This window comes from Dermacentor silvarum, chromosome 7, assembly GCF_013339745.2.
Source record: "Dermacentor silvarum isolate Dsil-2018 chromosome 7, BIME_Dsil_1.4, whole genome shotgun sequence".
Taxonomy (NCBI): domain Eukaryota; kingdom Metazoa; phylum Arthropoda; class Arachnida; order Ixodida; family Ixodidae; genus Dermacentor; species Dermacentor silvarum.
The window spans coordinates 99,519,921-99,537,107 of NC_051160.1; the positions used below are offsets into that span (position 1 = coordinate 99,519,921).

Sequence of the window (17,187 nt, forward strand, 5' to 3'; positions counted from 1 at the left end):
GGCGTCTCCATTTGCGAAGTGCATTACCAAGTCTCCAAGTGCTCCAGTACTGTGTTATGTGGCTTCCGCTGCTGTGCCGAGTGCTCTCCGTTTATGCAGTATACCAAGTGCCCATTGCGTCTCCGCATTTTACCAAGTGCTCCAATATTGTCAACTGCTTGACCACGTCTGGAATGTGCCATGTGCTCCACTTCTGTGCCAAGTGTATACTCTGTAAATGATATACATGTCTTAAGTTCAACCAATACCTCTATTGCATAACTTATCCATACAGTGGGTCTTCACATAGACTTCCAAGTCAGTATGTACACATATTGTAGAGTTGTGTTACTGTTTCTGTAGAGTAGATGTGGGTCAACATGTTTTTTTTTCTTCATAGAAGGCTACAGTGCGGAACCAACAAAGACAAGGAACAGAGACACAGTGCTGACTTTCAACAAGAATCAGCTTTCTGAAAGTCAGTGCTGTGTCTGTTCTTTATGTGCCTCTCCTGTCTTCGTCGGTTTCGTGCCATGGCCCTTCTACGATGTTCAACCAACAAGCCCAACTGGTTACTCTGCTCAAATGTTTTTTCTACCACTCTTGGCACCTTTGTGCTGTTTCCTATATCAAGTGCCCAGCTTGCTGCTGCCATTGATGTCATCATTGCCAAAACAGCTTTCATAAATAACAGCATAAATTTGGACAGCACAATATTATTTTTAAATTTTCATTTCATTCTAATATATAAAGAAGATTGTACTTATTTGTTTATTTCTACTCACATTCTGCAGATATCACAAGGACCATGCATTGCGTTTAAGGTTTTACTCCCAGAAGATGTGTGCATCACTCCTGGAAGTTTGTAGTTTGTGTATTTCTGGTCAGGTTTTGTGGATCTTGCTTCGACCAACTTTCTAGTCACATTTCGCAAATTTTACTTGCACATCTACTGATTTTATTGTTCTACTTGCACATGAATTGTCTGCATTTTGACAAGGTCACAAATATATCTGAGCAAATATTGAGCTTTATGCTGCCAGATGTAAGAGTTGCGTGTTCAAAGGAACTCTTGTTAAAGTTTATGCTATTCATCGCTTCGACATTTCAGGTCTTTCTGTTCATCTTAGTATTTTTTTATGCAATATTGTCTTAGCTGCGTTTTGTGTATGGTATAACAAGGATTCCTCAGCGAGAGCTTGTGGTATACTTTGCAAGGGCATGATTTAGGGATTTGTTGCTCTGGTTAATTTCTATATTTTCTAAGCAACAATATCCTAAGATTCTGTATGATATAGGTCTCATTTTTGCTGTTAAACATAGCTTTCATTTTGTTGAACATAAACATATACTCTTTGAGGATATACACGTGAGTTTATTTTAGTTGTATTTTTCTATGAAAGATTACTTTATTATGTGTAATGTTTGTTCTAAAATAAAGTTTTGCTGTGGAACCAATGTTTGAAGGCTGGTATCATTTTTCTATCAGGTGAAAAAGACACTACACGTTTGCCGCACATGCTGGGGAATGTATAAAATTACATCTTGGGCACGTATTTATAACGTATTTCGGCTCAAAACTAATATCCAAACAATGTAACAAATGTCCAGCAATTACATCCATATAACATCTTTTCGACGTAAAAAGAGGACTTTTGACAGTACCACCTACGTAGATTTTACGTAAACTAGATCTATTTGAACCTCTAATAGAGGTATTGAATGTGCAACTGAAATATCTAATAGACATCCAGGCAATGTTTATGGTTTATAGGGTTAGTCGCGAACAGGAGACGAAACAGCACGAGCGCGTACGTCCCGATTAAGCCACAGCGCCGCGCACGGCGCCGACGCGGCGTGTGCCTTGCAAGGCGGCTCGACGGCAAAGTGCGGTTTCTGCTTAGGCTCGTGGCTTCAGGGTCAATTGGCGATTCATCGGCGGACGTTATCTACTCCGGAAACGCAGCTAGTACACTAGAACCCCGCTGATACGTTTTTCACGAGACCGTAAAAAAAACCCTAGGAGCCGGGAAACGCCATAGCCGAGAACCAGGAAAAATGTAGGAATGACAATATAGTCATCAAGTAATAGACAGCGCCAGAATATACACAGGACCAAACGACGAGTAACGAGACAGACACAGGGCGCACTAACAACTGAAGGTTTATTCACAAAAAGCGCAGAATATGTATACTGGCTGAACATGAATAAACACAAAAAGGAAACTGTCACTTGCATCACATGGCCAAGCCTACTGCGCGCGAAATGGGGATCTAGTAAGGAATCTGATATCCTTAATCGAGAGTATGACGGAGGGCATGCTAACACAGGACTCATCCAGCTTTTTTATTTCCAGGGCTTCAACAATCTCCCTTGTTAGTCTGTCTGCTGATTTGAACATGATGCTGGTATTTTCCATTAAAGCAGCGCAGCCGCAGTCCCTACAATGAATGCCTAGATGTCCTGATATTGTCTTTGTTGTGTTGTACTTATGTTCTTTCAATCTCTCATTTAGGCACCTTCCCGTTTGGCCTATGTAAGACGCACCCCAATTCAAAGGAATTGAATAGACCACGTTTTTCGCGCAGTGCACAATATAGTGTTGAACTGCACACGATATTATTTGAATTCTTACGTGTGAAAAAAAAATCGTAGTTTCGCCCGAAAGCCGAACCATCGATTGCGATTGCAAATTAGTAGGCAGCTATACAAAGTAAGTAGTATAGTAGTTTTATCGTCCATATGAACTTGTAAACATTCGCTTATTACTTATATTAACAAGCCTGGTGTCAGCGCGCACAGGCAAACAACACGCTGTCAAACGCTGGCGTGAGGATGCGCCGCAGCAGCAGCGAACGATGTGACCCCACTGGGCCGGTATTTTGTAGCGATGCCTTTCCGATGCTAATGCCTTTTCGCGCTTTTCGCACGTGGTCAGTGGTTAGAGCGACGGTCCGCTCACGTTATCAGCGAGATAAGCCGGCCGTGAGCGGTGGATCATGACTATAGCATAGAATAAGGCATAAGGCATCGCCACAAAATACCGGCCCAGTGGTGTCTATCGCTCCCCCGCAAACTGAGCGCCGAGAACACACAGGGCCGGTATTCTGTAGCGATGCCTTATGACTTATTCTATACTATTCTTATCAATCGCCGATCACAGCCGGTTGATCCCATTGAAAACGAGAGCGGACCGTCACTCTGACTACTGACAAAGCGCGATAAGAGCGAAAAGGCATTATTACAGGAAAGGCATCGCTAGAAAATACCGGCCCAGCACGCGCAAAGCTACGAGCCGCTGACGGACCTACACCACAGAACACCCATACAAACTAAGAGAAGGGAAACTGTACCTTCCACAGTGCAACGAAAATAAGCGTAGCGGTGGCGTTGTGAACTAAAGTATGCGACCGAGAGATGGCGCTGGCAGAATCGAAACTAATATCATCATCATTAGGTAGTGAGCAATATGGCCGCTACGGTAGCGGTTCGTAGGGCTGGTTGCGCTGCTCGCTCGCTGGTTTGGGGCGTTTTGTTGCCGCTTTCAGGGAGGTATTCGTGTGTACTGTACTCTAACATGACCACAGATATCTTCATTATGTCGCCAGGTGACCGAGAGGCCTCAACTGGCAATAAAACACTTCAAACAAGTAAGCTCACATTGTTTATTGTCAATGGTGAATGAGGCAGTACATGATCACAATTTTCGTACAGCTCAGATGAACTTAATGTTGTCCGTCGCTGAGTTTACAACATACAGAAACACAGATAACCATCTATTTATTGGGACCCAAAGCTGAAATCGAGCGAAGTTTTTTCATCGTGTTCGGCGTGCTGTAAAGCAAGGAGAACGAAGGTTCAGACAGTGATATTTATGCCGAGCTGCCCTCGTACTTGTATTGCGTACAGTGCTGCTTGACGTTTTATATTCTCTGCGTTCGACGATTTCCGATAGATTAAAGAAAGGAACACAAAAAATTACTCGGCAAAAATGTACTGTCTGCAAAATAAGCTCGAGCTGCAATGTCTCATTGCTCTCATAACACATTGGCGAGAAGAACGAAGTGTAGGAAGGGGGCGTTATGCGAAATTTTGCATCACATTTTCTGCTCTTGATATTTTTCTGCTGCACATTTAGTGTTCAGGTGCGGCAGCAAAGGCTTTGACACAAGTGGAGTACTCGTAGGGAAACCAAGGAACGTTATGGAGACAGCAGTGCTTACAAGGACTTCTGGAAATATTGTGTGAATAAACAAGGACACTATATCAACATATAAGCGAGCCCAATTAATGCTCACACATCCTTAGAAAATGGAATTTGTGGTTTCATGTTGAAAAAGAATCTCGGTATATGTATTCCAACACAGCAAAGAGATTGCAAGGAGATGAGAGTAACAGGTGAGCAAGGGAAGCCTCAGCTTGGAGCCAGCGTTTCACCAAGCAAACATATTTGTGAGGGCCGAGACGAAGACAAGTTCCCACGCTGAGGTTTCCCTTGCTCGTTCACAGTTGATTAGCTGAATGTTAAGCTAAACTTATTCTGCGAGTACATTTCAAAATATTTTTGGGAGCACACTGTGCGCAGGTTTTGTCATCTGCTGTTTGAAGAGACAGAAAATTAGCTTTTAGTAATTTCTCAAGTTTGTGAAGTGTGAAATAGGCTGGCCGGTTGTGTGAGCTTGCCTTTTCTAGCTATCTCTTATGGTGCAGTACTAGCCTAGTTATTGATTTCATGCAAACTGTATATGAGCCTCTTGTAGTAAACAAATGTAAAATCATGCGCATTTCCAGATCTAATTCTAATCCTAGCACTTGCCATGCCAACGTTCCCTTAGATTTTGTGATGTCATATAAATAACTTAAATTGGACCAATAATACAGAGTACGTCATTAGCAGTGCTTATCACATGCTCGGGTACTTATGGCGCAACGTTTCCAAAGCACCGTCTACTTTAGAACAACAGCTTTACAAGACTAATTCGCTGGAAACTTGAATATGCATCTGCAATATGGGATCCCAGTCGTGTTAATCTTATTACTTCACTTGAACTAGTACAAAATAACTATACTTTTATTTCTAAATATAACCGTACCGCGAGTATAACTTCAATGTAAACTGGCCTAGCACTCATTCCACTAGCTAATCGCCGCAAAGTCGGCCATCTTTTGCTATTTCATAAAATTTTCCATCACACCACACTTCATGACGACTTCATACTGCGGCCTCAGTGCATTTCAAACTGCGTCGATCATCGCAGTAAGGTAGGAATTGATTTATGGAACACGAAGTCTTTCTTTCATGCCCCGTACATCTCAGAAATGGAACCACCAAGTATCGTAGCCATCACAGATAACAAACTTTTTTGCAAAACATTAGCTAACATTGTATAATCAGGAGAATCATTATGTTACAAGAACTCACTGCACTTGTTTGTTTTACTCTACTACTTTGTAACCACTCCCCTCTTTAATACCTGTGGCCCTGAGGGTACTTTAAGCAAAAAATAAAATGAGTTTCACTCATCATGAAGTGTCATTTCCTTAAAATTGCATTAAGCGCTTTTGATCATTTTAAAATTCTTTGCATTTTCATGTAACAAATTATCGTTGTGAGGGAGCATGTGATACTTCGTGGTACTAATGCCCGTCAAATTCATTTGCAAAGAGCAGATGACAGAGTTTGTGCATTAGCAAGTAGGAGCTTGCTACATTGTTTCTGTTCTGGTCGTCATGGCTATAATGACTGCAAAAGAAACAAGTTTGGACTCAACATGTTACTTCTCCGATTGTCATAAAGCGCCCTTAAAAGCAACTAAGCTTGCATGTCAAATTTCTCATTCCCGCTCAGTATGATACAGAACTGTAGACTGCAGTTTTCCTAATAGGGCTCACACCTCTCTATCTGGTAAACTTCCAAACATTTCATAGTGAGGCACGTAGTTCAAGAGGACCTGTTGTCATTGTGGTGACAGTTGAGCATCTTGTGGCTTAGCGTGGGCAGCTTGCAGACCAATAATCTCTCTTTTGTCCGTCTTCCTGAAAAGAGAAATGACAAAGCCATGACACACATGTAAGCAAAAAATGGTGAAACAAAAGTTAGTCCCATAAATGAAGAAAAATCACGGTTCTAGTTGAAGTGTTCAGAAACATACCCTTTGAGGATTCTGGCCTTTGATGTTACTTCCAGTGGAGACACGTTCACGGTTGACTTCTATGTCCAGAGACAATAGAGCTCAAAGGGATGAGTCCAAATATGAGCAGCGTCTTGGAGGCTAGAGTCGAAAGAAAAAAGAGCCTCAATTACTATGCTGGAAGTGTGCGTGAGTTTGTGATTCATGTATGACAGAGAACAGTGCACGAAACGCTTCATGACAGAAAAACGCACAAACACACACACAACACTGTTTTGAGTGTGCATTTCTTTCAGTGGTGTCCTTGTGTGGGCTGTGCTTAGTCAAGTCTCGATTAGATGACAATTGTTTCTGCCAGATACTAGTAATAAACAGTCATTTTATTATGTCTCAAATGCAGTTAATCTAACTGTATCACCGGAAGTACACTTGTCACTAATGTGCAGTGAATTTATCGCGGTGTATCATTTATGCAGAAACAGCCAAAACTTTATTATTTATGCTGTACTCATGTTAGCAATTTTAGCAACTTGGCAAAGTAGCAAGAGCCTCGTTTGAATTGCTTTGGAAGGGCAATAACTTTAGAATTATTACTATTTTCTACTTTTAAGAAATGACGACAGGAATCTGCTTTATCCGCCTCGCATGCAAATAAATTCAAAGTTGTAAATGCGAAGCACTGCTTTTTTACTCACCGGCGCACAATCCCAGGGGCTGCAAGGTTAATCCGCTTTCGTGGGTAGTCTTTAAGCAGACTGTGCTCGGTTCCAGCGATGAATTTTCGTGCTGGCCAGCACCTTTTTTTTCGAGCAACCAGACGCAACGCGGCCAGACGCGGCAGATCACAAACGGCGGAAGCCGTGCATGCAGCCGCCAGTGAAACGCCGCAGCTGATAAAGTTCACCGTCTTTAAACACGTTCGCTTGGTGGCAGCTATCGAATGTTGGACGCATAAACTGGCTGAGGTATTATTGATATCTACTTAAAATGAACCTGCGTGATGCTGCTCAAAGGAAACAACCACCCCGTTCGCAAATATAACCGCCGTACAATTTGAATCGATAAACGGCACGGACTGCAATCGATACCAGTGGGCTGCCGCTAATCACATGTCAGTGAGGCCTCAAAACCTTTCTTCAAGTAACAAAGCACGGACTTTAATAACAGAAGTCCAGTAAAAACAATAGACTCCTTATTTTGTAAAAAAAATGACACTGTAATTGTGTTTGTCGGTTATTATATGTACATTAATAGCTCAAATATTCAGTCGTGTTGAGCGCCCCTAGCAGAAAAAATACAAACTAAAGTATTCGACCAAATTACAGTAGCTCCACTTGAGCGCTTATGCTGGAACGCGCCGCGGTTGATTTTTCGCCCTCTGTGGCCATTTGGTGAACTCGAGAGTTTCCGGGGCCTGCCTACACTTCCTAGACTGCCCCCAACGCAGATCGCCTTCAAGATACGCCCATCGCGACCGCGCGCCGCTGCGCAGTACGCAGTTGATGCCAGAGTACAACGCCGCTCGCTCACCCTCCCCCTCACTCGCTCCCTCGCCGATGCCTCGAGCGGGAGGGAAGAAGGTGCGCTTCCTCACTGCTTTTCTTTCTTGCGCGCGCTAGATTTGGCCGCAGTCGTCGGCTGCCCTTGCGTGCTTTCACTCGCACATACAGCATACGGCGCGGGGCGACGGCGTTATCGCCCTTGGAATTTATACGGCACATCTATGCGCCAAAACCAAATTTAGGGCGCCAACACGTCATAGACACCATCTTTAGATAGCAAATACGAATCTCCAAGGCCATGCTTTTGCTGGTGTAAACCAAAAATACGTCATAGGTGTCGCCCCCGGCACTTTGGGCAGCCAATTCTATCGTGAACACACCAAGCCAAGCTACATGAAAAGTCACAATGGCCGCTCAGGCCGGCGCGGGGTGGCAGTTTGCAACGCATGATGCGGGAACGGTCCCACATTTGCGACGCAACAGCGGGGTTACCAATGCATTGGGTCCTATGGGAGCCAAGCTGGGACCGGCTGAGAATGACGTAAGAGCCGGGAAAACGCCGCACGCGGGAACCCAACAGCGGGGTTCTATTGTAGCTGGTTTGAAGCGCAGCATGACATGTGATTATAATAACTGCATGCCGCCAATGTGTCCATCATTTCTGTTTCTGGATATACCGAATGACATCTGGGAAAGCTAGCAATATATGAAACGATATCAATTTGTGTGTGTGTGTGTGTGTGTGTGTGTGTGTGTGTGTGCGTGTGTGTGCTTCGCATGCACAGAAGAGCATTCTTTTACTCCACGACATCTGCAATGGATGGAAATGCTTACCAAGCTTAATTGTAAGAACGTACGAATTATTCAGGTCTTTGAATGTAAATGGCAACTCGCTTTTTCGAAATACTTCTGGATGTGATAAATTAGCTACTGCCAAATGCCAAATTTCCTGTTCCAACGTGCTCCAAAACTAAATTTATAATGCTCCAAAAATTGCTCCAAATCAGAAGCCCGCAGTAGCATCACAGGAATTGACGAAAGGCCTTCAAGGTGTGCCGCGAAGGTCCGTGAGAACACGATGGCGTCGTTGAGGTGACAAAGGCATATAGACCACTTAAAGCTGTGCAATAGCGTGTCCATCCTGCGCTCAAAGGCGGCTGGAACATTGCACAAGCCGGACGTCATGACTCGAAACTGATAGTCTTCTCATGATCCACGTCGTCGATGGCAATCTGCCAGCAACGCGAGCGCAATTTTATTGATGAAAAATACGTCGCACCCTGACGGCGCACCATCGCACCGGTAATCCTACGCGTCGTCTATGCGTGGCATTGGATAGACATCTTTCTTATTTATCTTGATTAGATGTTTGTCATCTATACAGAATCTCAAGGTGTCCTTTTTTTCGAAGACAACAGAAGCCCACGGGCTCGACGATGGTTCAATGGTGCCCTTAGTAGGCATCCTATCAACCTCCTGTTGTATCACTCGGCGCTCGAAGTGGGACACGCGATGGGGCAGTCTGTCAAGAGGGGATGAAGTATCCTATCCTGTACAAGGAGGCAAGGGAGGTTTGACACAAAGGCCGACCGTTCATGTCAAAAATGTCGGAATAAGATGCGGGCAGATGACGAAGATCGTCGGTTTGTGTGGGAGAAACGTCCAGGGCTGTCATCTTTGTAATTTCGTCGTGCGCAGCGGGCGACATTGTGGAATGAGCGTTGCGGGTGGTGGAAGAGTTGGTGGAAGGCTGATGAGGCGACAGGTAAAAAAGTTAGTGCTCGTGCGGTGGCGACAGTGTGGACAGAGTGTTCACTTTAGGTATTACCTCAGGGCAGACTCTAAAATTCAGAAGCAGAAGATTAGTTTTTTTAGCCGATATGGTCACAACGGTGCGAGGAAACGACACGCTGTGACGACGTAGTCACCATCCGGTACTCAGGGGTTGCGCACAGCTGCGATACAGGGCAGCGCCTGCGGTGGTAGACGAACAAGGTCGGTACAACAGAACAGGATCTGCCCTGAGTCGCGAAGGTCGGTAACAACAGAGAAGTCAAGTTGGATTATACCAGCCGAGCGGTTAATTATACCTGAGTGAGCAGATCACCCAAGTAACAATGTAACAAAGGATCTCCAAAGTAACAAAGGACCCAAAAAAGAAACGGCAAAACATGAAAGGGTCAAACTCGAGAGGTCAGATATAATTCGCTGAAATGTGGAAACTGATCAACAAGAAGAAGGTAAGGTATATCTGAAAATATAACGTGGAAAAGATTGGGAAACAGTAAAACATGGAGGCAGCACGAAATCAGTGAGAAGAAAACTTGGCATAGGACAAGGAAAAATGTATACACTGAACGATAAGCAGGGTAATATCATCAGCAATCTCGATGACACAGTAAAAGCAGCGGAAGAATTCTATACTGACCTGTACACTGCCCAGAGCAGCCAAGCTATTTTCATTCTAAGTAGTGATTAACAGGATACAGAGGTTCCTTCTATAACTAGCGATGAAGTTAGAAGGGCCTTCAAAGACATGAGCAGGGGAAAAGTTGTTGGAGAAGATGGAATAACAGTCAATTTAATTAAAGATGGAGAAGATATAACGCTTGAGAAGCTTGCGGCCCTTTATACCCAATGCCTCACGACTTCAAGTCTACCAGAAAGCTAGAAGAACGCCAACATTATACTCGCCATAAGAAGGGAGACATTAAAGTATTGAAGAATTATAGACTCATTATCTTGCACGCAGTATTGTATAAAATATTCACCAAGATAATTCCCAATAGAATCAGGGCAACACTTTACTTCAGCCAACCAAGAGAATAGGCTGGCTTCAGGAAGGGATATTCTATGATAGATCACATCCATGTCATCAATCAGGTAACAGAGAAATCTGTGGAGTACAACCAACCTCTCTATATGGCTTTCATAAATTATGAAAAAGTTTTTGATTCAGTAGAAATACCAGAAGTCATAGAGACATTGCGTAATCAAGATATTTTATTCAGTAGAGATACCAGCAGTCATAGAAATATAGCGTAATCAAGAAATAAAGGAGGCATGCGTGAATATCTTGGCAAATATCTACAAAGATTGGACAGCAACCTTGGTTCTCCACAAGAAAAGCAGAAAGTTACCTATCAAGAAAGGGTTCAGGCAAACAGACACAATCTCTCCAATGATAATACACTGCTTGCTTAGAAGTATTCGAGCTCTCAGACTGTGAAAGCTTAGGAGTGAGGATCAATGGCGAATATCTCAGCAACCTTCGGTTTGCAGATGACATTGTCCTATTCAGAAACAATGGAGACGAATTACAGCAAATGATTGAGGACTTTAACCGAGAAAGTGTAAGAGTGTGGTTGAAGATTAATATGCAGAAGACAAACATAATGTTCAATAGCATGGCATGGCAAGGGAACAAGAATTAAGGATCGCAAGCCAGCTTTTAGAGTCTGTAAAAGGGTACGTTTATCTAGGTCAATTACTCACAGGGGGCTCTGATCATGAGAAAGAAAATTACTGAAGAATAAAATTGGGTTGGAGTGCATAGGGCAGGTATTGCCAAATCCTCACTGGGAGCTTGCCACTGTCGTTGAAAAGAAAAGTGTACAGTCATTGCATTCTACCGGTAACAACACGTGGGGCAGAAACGTGAAGGTTAACAAAAAATGTCACAGTTTCGCCCTAAGGGCAAAGCAATGAATGCGATAGCAACACAGCAATGTCATACGAAGTAAGGTGAGCGGCTTTGGTAGCAAGATGAATTGTAGTAAACATGAGCTGAATAAATAAGCAGGTGTGCTGCGGCGTCAGTAGACCGACATGAAGAGAGACTCGATCACCACGAGAAGGCGCGTGTGAAACGGTGGTGTTGATGAGAAGCGCTGCCCGTGGGCAGCGCGTGCGAAGGGACACACCTGTAGCGCTGCACTGCCAATCCGGGCAGCATTGCATGTGTAGCGTGCGTTGGAAAATGTGGCCCGACTATTACTAACTGCGGTGTGAGCGCGCACAAACAAACATGAATAGATCACACTGAATGACTGCAGACAACGACTGTCAAAACGCTGGCAGCAAGCTGCGGCGGCAAAGGTACGTGCGGTCTATCGCTTCAACGGAAACTGAGCGGCGAATGCACAGCGCATAAAGGTCAGAGCCGCGTGGAGATAAGAGACGGTGCGAGCGAGCGGCGAGCGCGGTTGTTGGCAGAGTAGAAATGCGCCCCCCCCCCCGCTCCCTCCGGCGCTCGCTTTCCACTGCCTTGCTTGCGCGTGAAAGATTGAGTGCGTTCGCTCTCCGTGACAGCGTGCGTCCCCGCACGCTTCCGCTCGGGCATACGGCGCGCGGCGAAGATTTTATCTATACGGAAACTCACGGCGACGGCAGAAATCCGGTGTAAGTGTCCATATAATTGCTATCGCAATAAAAAACTCGAGAACAAGTTAAGGACCGCACAAAGAGCGATGGACCAAAAAAATGTTAGGCCTAGCGTTAAGAGACACGAAGAGAGTGTGTAGATCAGAGAGTAAACAGGGATAGCGAATATTCTAGTTGACATTAGGAGGAAAAAAATTTCACCATCTTCCCGTAGGGGAACCCTGAGTAGTATGCGAAGGCAGCCATGGGGTCGACTCAAGTTCCCATTTGTTTTCAGATCGGCCTGTCGCCGCTGCCGTTTCGTGGCAGCGGCTCGAGCCCTCTTTTCCGCGGCGCTGTCCACGGCGCTGACGCTGGCGAGAGGACGAAGTGAATGATGATGAGTGGGCGAAGCACCTGGGGATCATTCGGGCAAAACGCCGGTATCGTTCTCCGGATTCTGGAAGCTGGGTTCCGGAACCGGAACCGGAAATGAAACCGGAAGTGGAACAGGAAGTGGACGCCGCACGGCGGAGGGAGGCAGGGAGTGACAAAGCCCTGAGCATAAGATGCTTCGCATCTAAAAATGGAGCTGGGCAGGTCATGTAATGCGTAGGATGGATAACCGGTGGATCATTAGAGTTACAGAATGGATACCAAGAGAAGGGAAGTGCAGTCGAGGACGGCAGAAAACAAGGCGGGGTGATGAAGTTAGGAAATTTGCAGGCGCAAATTGGAATCAGCTAACGCAAGACAGGGCAGGGCTAATTGGAGATCGCAGGCAGAGGCCTTCGTCCTGCAGTGGAAATATATATATATATTCTAAGGAAGAAGAAGTGCCGGTTAGTCAGGTGCATCTCCGGTGTATGAACTACGACGAAGAAGTGCCGGTCGGTCAGGCGCATCACCAGCGCTTTTACGCACGGGGCTTGTCCTGACTGCTCGCAGGGTTCTGACTGCCGCACCGAGTTCGACCTCTCAACCCTGTCAATAAACACCTTGACATTTGGTGGAGAGTGCTGGGTACGACTCCATCAACGCTGGAACTTCGCAGCCGAACCCTTCAATCATCTCGGCCCATGCCGGACGATCCAGCCCAGTCTTCTCGAACCATGCCTGACGATCCAGCCCAAGAAGCAGCAGTCACGGCACCAACTGTCATCTGTCCTGGCGTGCAGCGTCAGCGGGATCCTGCGATTTTTGCGGGTACCGGTGATCAGGACGTCGAGGACTGGCTCGCCTCGTACGACAGAGTCAGCAGGCACAACCACTGGGACGATAGGGATAAGCTCAACAACGTAATTTTCTACTTGAGCCACGTTGCGCACTTGTGGTATCGGAACCACGAATCCGACATCTCGACATGGTCGGCGTTCAAGACCAACTTCACGGAAATCTTTGGTCGCCCTGCCGTACGTAAACTTCAGGCCGAACAACGCCTGCGCGGACGCGCCCAGCAACCAGGTGAGAATTTCACCAGCTATATCGAAGACGTCGTTAATCTGTGCAACAGAGTTGACGCAACGATGCCAGACGCCGATAAGATCCGGCATATCCTCAAGGGAATTGAGGACGACGCCTTCCACATGTTGGTCGCCCGGAACCCGACCACAGTGTCTGTCGTCATTGCGCTGTGTCAAAGTTACGACGAACTTCGAAGGCAGCGAGTTGTCACACGACACCCGCCCTCAGAATTTGCCCCTGTCTCAGGTCTGACGCTAGGTGTTGACGAGTCGCCTCTAATGCACCAGATAAAGGAGTTCGTGCGCGAAGAAGTTGCTCGGCAGCTTTCCCTGGTGCCCTTTACGAACGCGCAACCACACTCCCCACTGACACGGGGGTTACAGACCGTCATCAAGGAGCAAGTCGCTGAGTGCCTGCCAGCTGCTACTCCACCGCCTACAGTCGCGGCGCCCTTGACATACGCTGACGTCGCTGCAAGGCCGCCCTTCGCTCCACGTCCACCTCGCCAAGCTGTTGCGCGACCGCCCCCGATTCCCTTCTCGCCGCCTGCACCACAGCTACCACGCCAGCCAAATCCTTGGCGCACAGCCGACAACCGCCCGATTTGCTACCATTGTGGTATTCCGGGACACGTTGCCCGCTTTTGTCGACGCCTTATGCAGCCTACTTATGATTACCGCCGACCCATGAACAGTTACGCCCCTCGACAGCTACAATCCCCTGTGCCACCAGATGAAACCCCTGTTCCCTACACTACTCGTCGTTCGCCATCCCCACGCCGCCGTTCCATCTCACCGATGAGACGCCGGCCAAGCCCTCTGCCTCAGGGAAACTAAGTGTCGCAGTTCCCGAGGCGAGAACTGCGTCCCCTTCGCTTTACCCAAGGCCTCGAAATCACCCCTGCAACGTAATTGAGGTATACGTCGACGGGATTCCAACATTCGCACTGGTCGATACGGGCGCAGCAATCTCGGTGTTAAGCGCAGGACTTTGCCGACGGATGGGAAAAGTAACGACGTCGCTTTCCGGACTGTATTTGAGTACTGCGAGCGCACAGCCTGTAGAACCTTTGGGAGCCTGCACTGCTCGTGTTGTCATCGCGGAATCTCTTCATGTCATTGAGTTCGTTGTCCTGCCGTCCTGCTCCCACGATGTCATTCTAGGCTGGGATTTCCTATCGTCTAACAATGCCATCATTGACTGCGCCCGCGCCGAGGTGGAGTTGTTCCCTTCCGCTGCAGCCATGGACCACGATCCTGTGACGCCTCCAAAAATGATTGTGGCCGAAGTTACCGATATCCCTCCTCAGTCCGCCGCCGTCGTCTCTGTGTCTTGCGTATCTGCACGTGACGCAACCGTCTTATTCACGCCATGTGACTTGTTCGCCCGTCGCCGTTCCCTTCCGCTGCCCTTTGCCGTCATCGCCATCAGTGCTGGCCGTGGTGTGATGTGTGTGTGCAATGTGTCTTTCCTGCCGGTTACTTTGCATCACGGAGAGTGCCTCGGTTATGCTGAAATTGTGGATTCTTCGATGCTCTTCGATGCTCCCGACACCGCGCATTTGACATCCCTCGCCGCGCTCGACAATGCGACTCGACCGCCGTTGGAGTGCTTCGAACCGTCAATCTCCGGTGATTTGACAACCACAGAACGCGCGCAACTTGTCAGCCTGCTACGCGAATTTGCCGCCTCCTTCGACTGCCATCAACCTTCTCTCGGCCGCACCACCACAGTGTCGCACAGCATCGACACCGGTTCGCACGCCCCACTCCGGCAGCGTCCTTACCGTGTCTCAGCTTCTGAACGCCGCGTCATCGACGAACAAGTGAGCGATATGCTTCGGCGTGGCGTGATTCAGCCGTCCCATAGCCCGTGGGCATCACCTATTGTCCTCGTAAAAAAGAAAGATGGTTCTATTCGATTCTGCGTTGATTACAGACGTCTTAACAAAATTACGCGCAAAGACGTATATCCCCTACCGCGCATAGACGATGCTCTTGACTGTTTGCAAGGTGCCGAGTTCTTTTCCTCTTTGGACTTGCGGTCTGGATATTGGCAAGTCCCCATGGCAGAGTCTGACCGCTCCAAAACCGCCTTCGTTACACCGGACGGATTATACGAATTTAATGTCATGCCATTCGGCCTATGTAATGCGCCCGCTACGTTCGAGCGTATGATGGACAGTATCTTGCGCGGTCTCAAGTGGCACACGTGTTTGTGCTACCTAGATGATGTCGTTGTCTTCTCACCTGATTTCTCGACTCACCTCCAACGACTCAGAGAGGTATTAAGCTGTCTGACTAAGGCTCGCCTGCAACTTAACATGAAAAAATGCTTCTTTGCTGCTCGTAAGCTTACCATCTTAGGCCACGTGGTATCCAAAGAAGGCGTGCTTCCGGATCCTGCAAAACTCCGTGCAGTTGCCGAGTTCCCCAAGCCCACTAATCTGAAGACACTACGCAGTTTCGTCGGCCTCTGCTCCTATTTTCGCCGCTTTGTGAAGAACTTCGCCATGATCATCGCCCCTTTGACTCAACTGCTGGCTGGAGACAACGCCCTATCCGCCTGGTCGAAAGCATGCGATGACGCGTTCACGACCCTTCGCCATCTGCTCACCTCTCCTCCTATTCTGCGGCATTTTGACCCCGATGCCCCAACTGAAGTCCATACCGATGCTAGTGGAGTCGGCCTTGGGGCGGTTCTTGCCCAACGCAAAAGTGGTCTTGTGGAATACGTCGTTGCTTATGCTAGCCGCACGCTGACAAAGTCGGAGCTAAACTACTCTGTTACAGAAAAGGAGTGTTTAGCAATACTGTGGGCCCTTACGAAATTTCGACCTTATTTATACGGCCGCCAATTTGATGTAGTAACGGACCACCATGCGCTGTGCTGGCTCTCCTCATTGAAAGACCCCTCTGGCCGCCTCGCACGCTGGGCACTCCGTTTGCAAGAGTACGACATCCGGGTTGTGTACCGCTCTGGACGCAAGCACACCGATGCCGACGCTCTCTCCCGCTCGCCACTATCACCTGACCCTGATCCTGACCGTCTTTGCCCACTCAACTTTGTCCTCTCAGCACTTGCCATCGATGACATGCGCTCTGAGCAGAGCAAGGACCCGTGGATTTCTTCGCTTTTGGAGTTTCTATCTGATCCTACCACTGTTACGGCGTCTAGGACTCTACGGCGGCAGGCGCATCACTTTGTTATTCGCGACCAACTCCTATACCGTCGCAATTATCTCCCCGAGGGTCGGCAATGGCTCCTAGTAATACCGCGTCATCTTCGGGCTGATTTATGCGCATCGTTTCACGCTGATCCCCAATGTGCACACGGTGGCGTGTTAAAGACCTACACCCGCCTTAGGCTCCGGTATTACTGGCCTGGCATGTACAAGTTCGTTCGGAAGTACGTCCGCTGCTGCCTCGACTGCCAGCGCCGAAAGTCGGCCCCTACTTCCACGGCCGCACCCTTGCAGCCGCTTCCTTGCCCATCCCGTCCTTTTGATCGGGTCGGAATCGACCTTTACGGCCCGCTTCCTTGTACTGGTGCTGGCAACCGCTGGATTATCGTTGCAGTGGATCACCTCACACGCTATGCAGAAACCGCTCCACTTCCATCTGCAACTGCCCAAGATGTTGCATCCTTCATACTGCGGCGTTTTGTTCTTCGTCACGGAGCCCCTCGGGAACTTCTCAGTGATCGAGGCCGCGCATTTCTATCTGAAGTCGTGACGTCGCTTCTGAAG

The 17,187-nt window shown here is 47.5% G+C and overlaps 1 protein-coding gene across 12 annotated transcripts in view; it reads left to right on the top strand.

The window, feature by feature from the left end:
* The window catches only part of LOC119459033 (sphingomyelin phosphodiesterase), a 145,535-nt gene that overhangs the window by 72,838 nt on the left and 55,510 nt on the right, over positions 1-17,187 (top strand). The window lies entirely within an intron of this gene.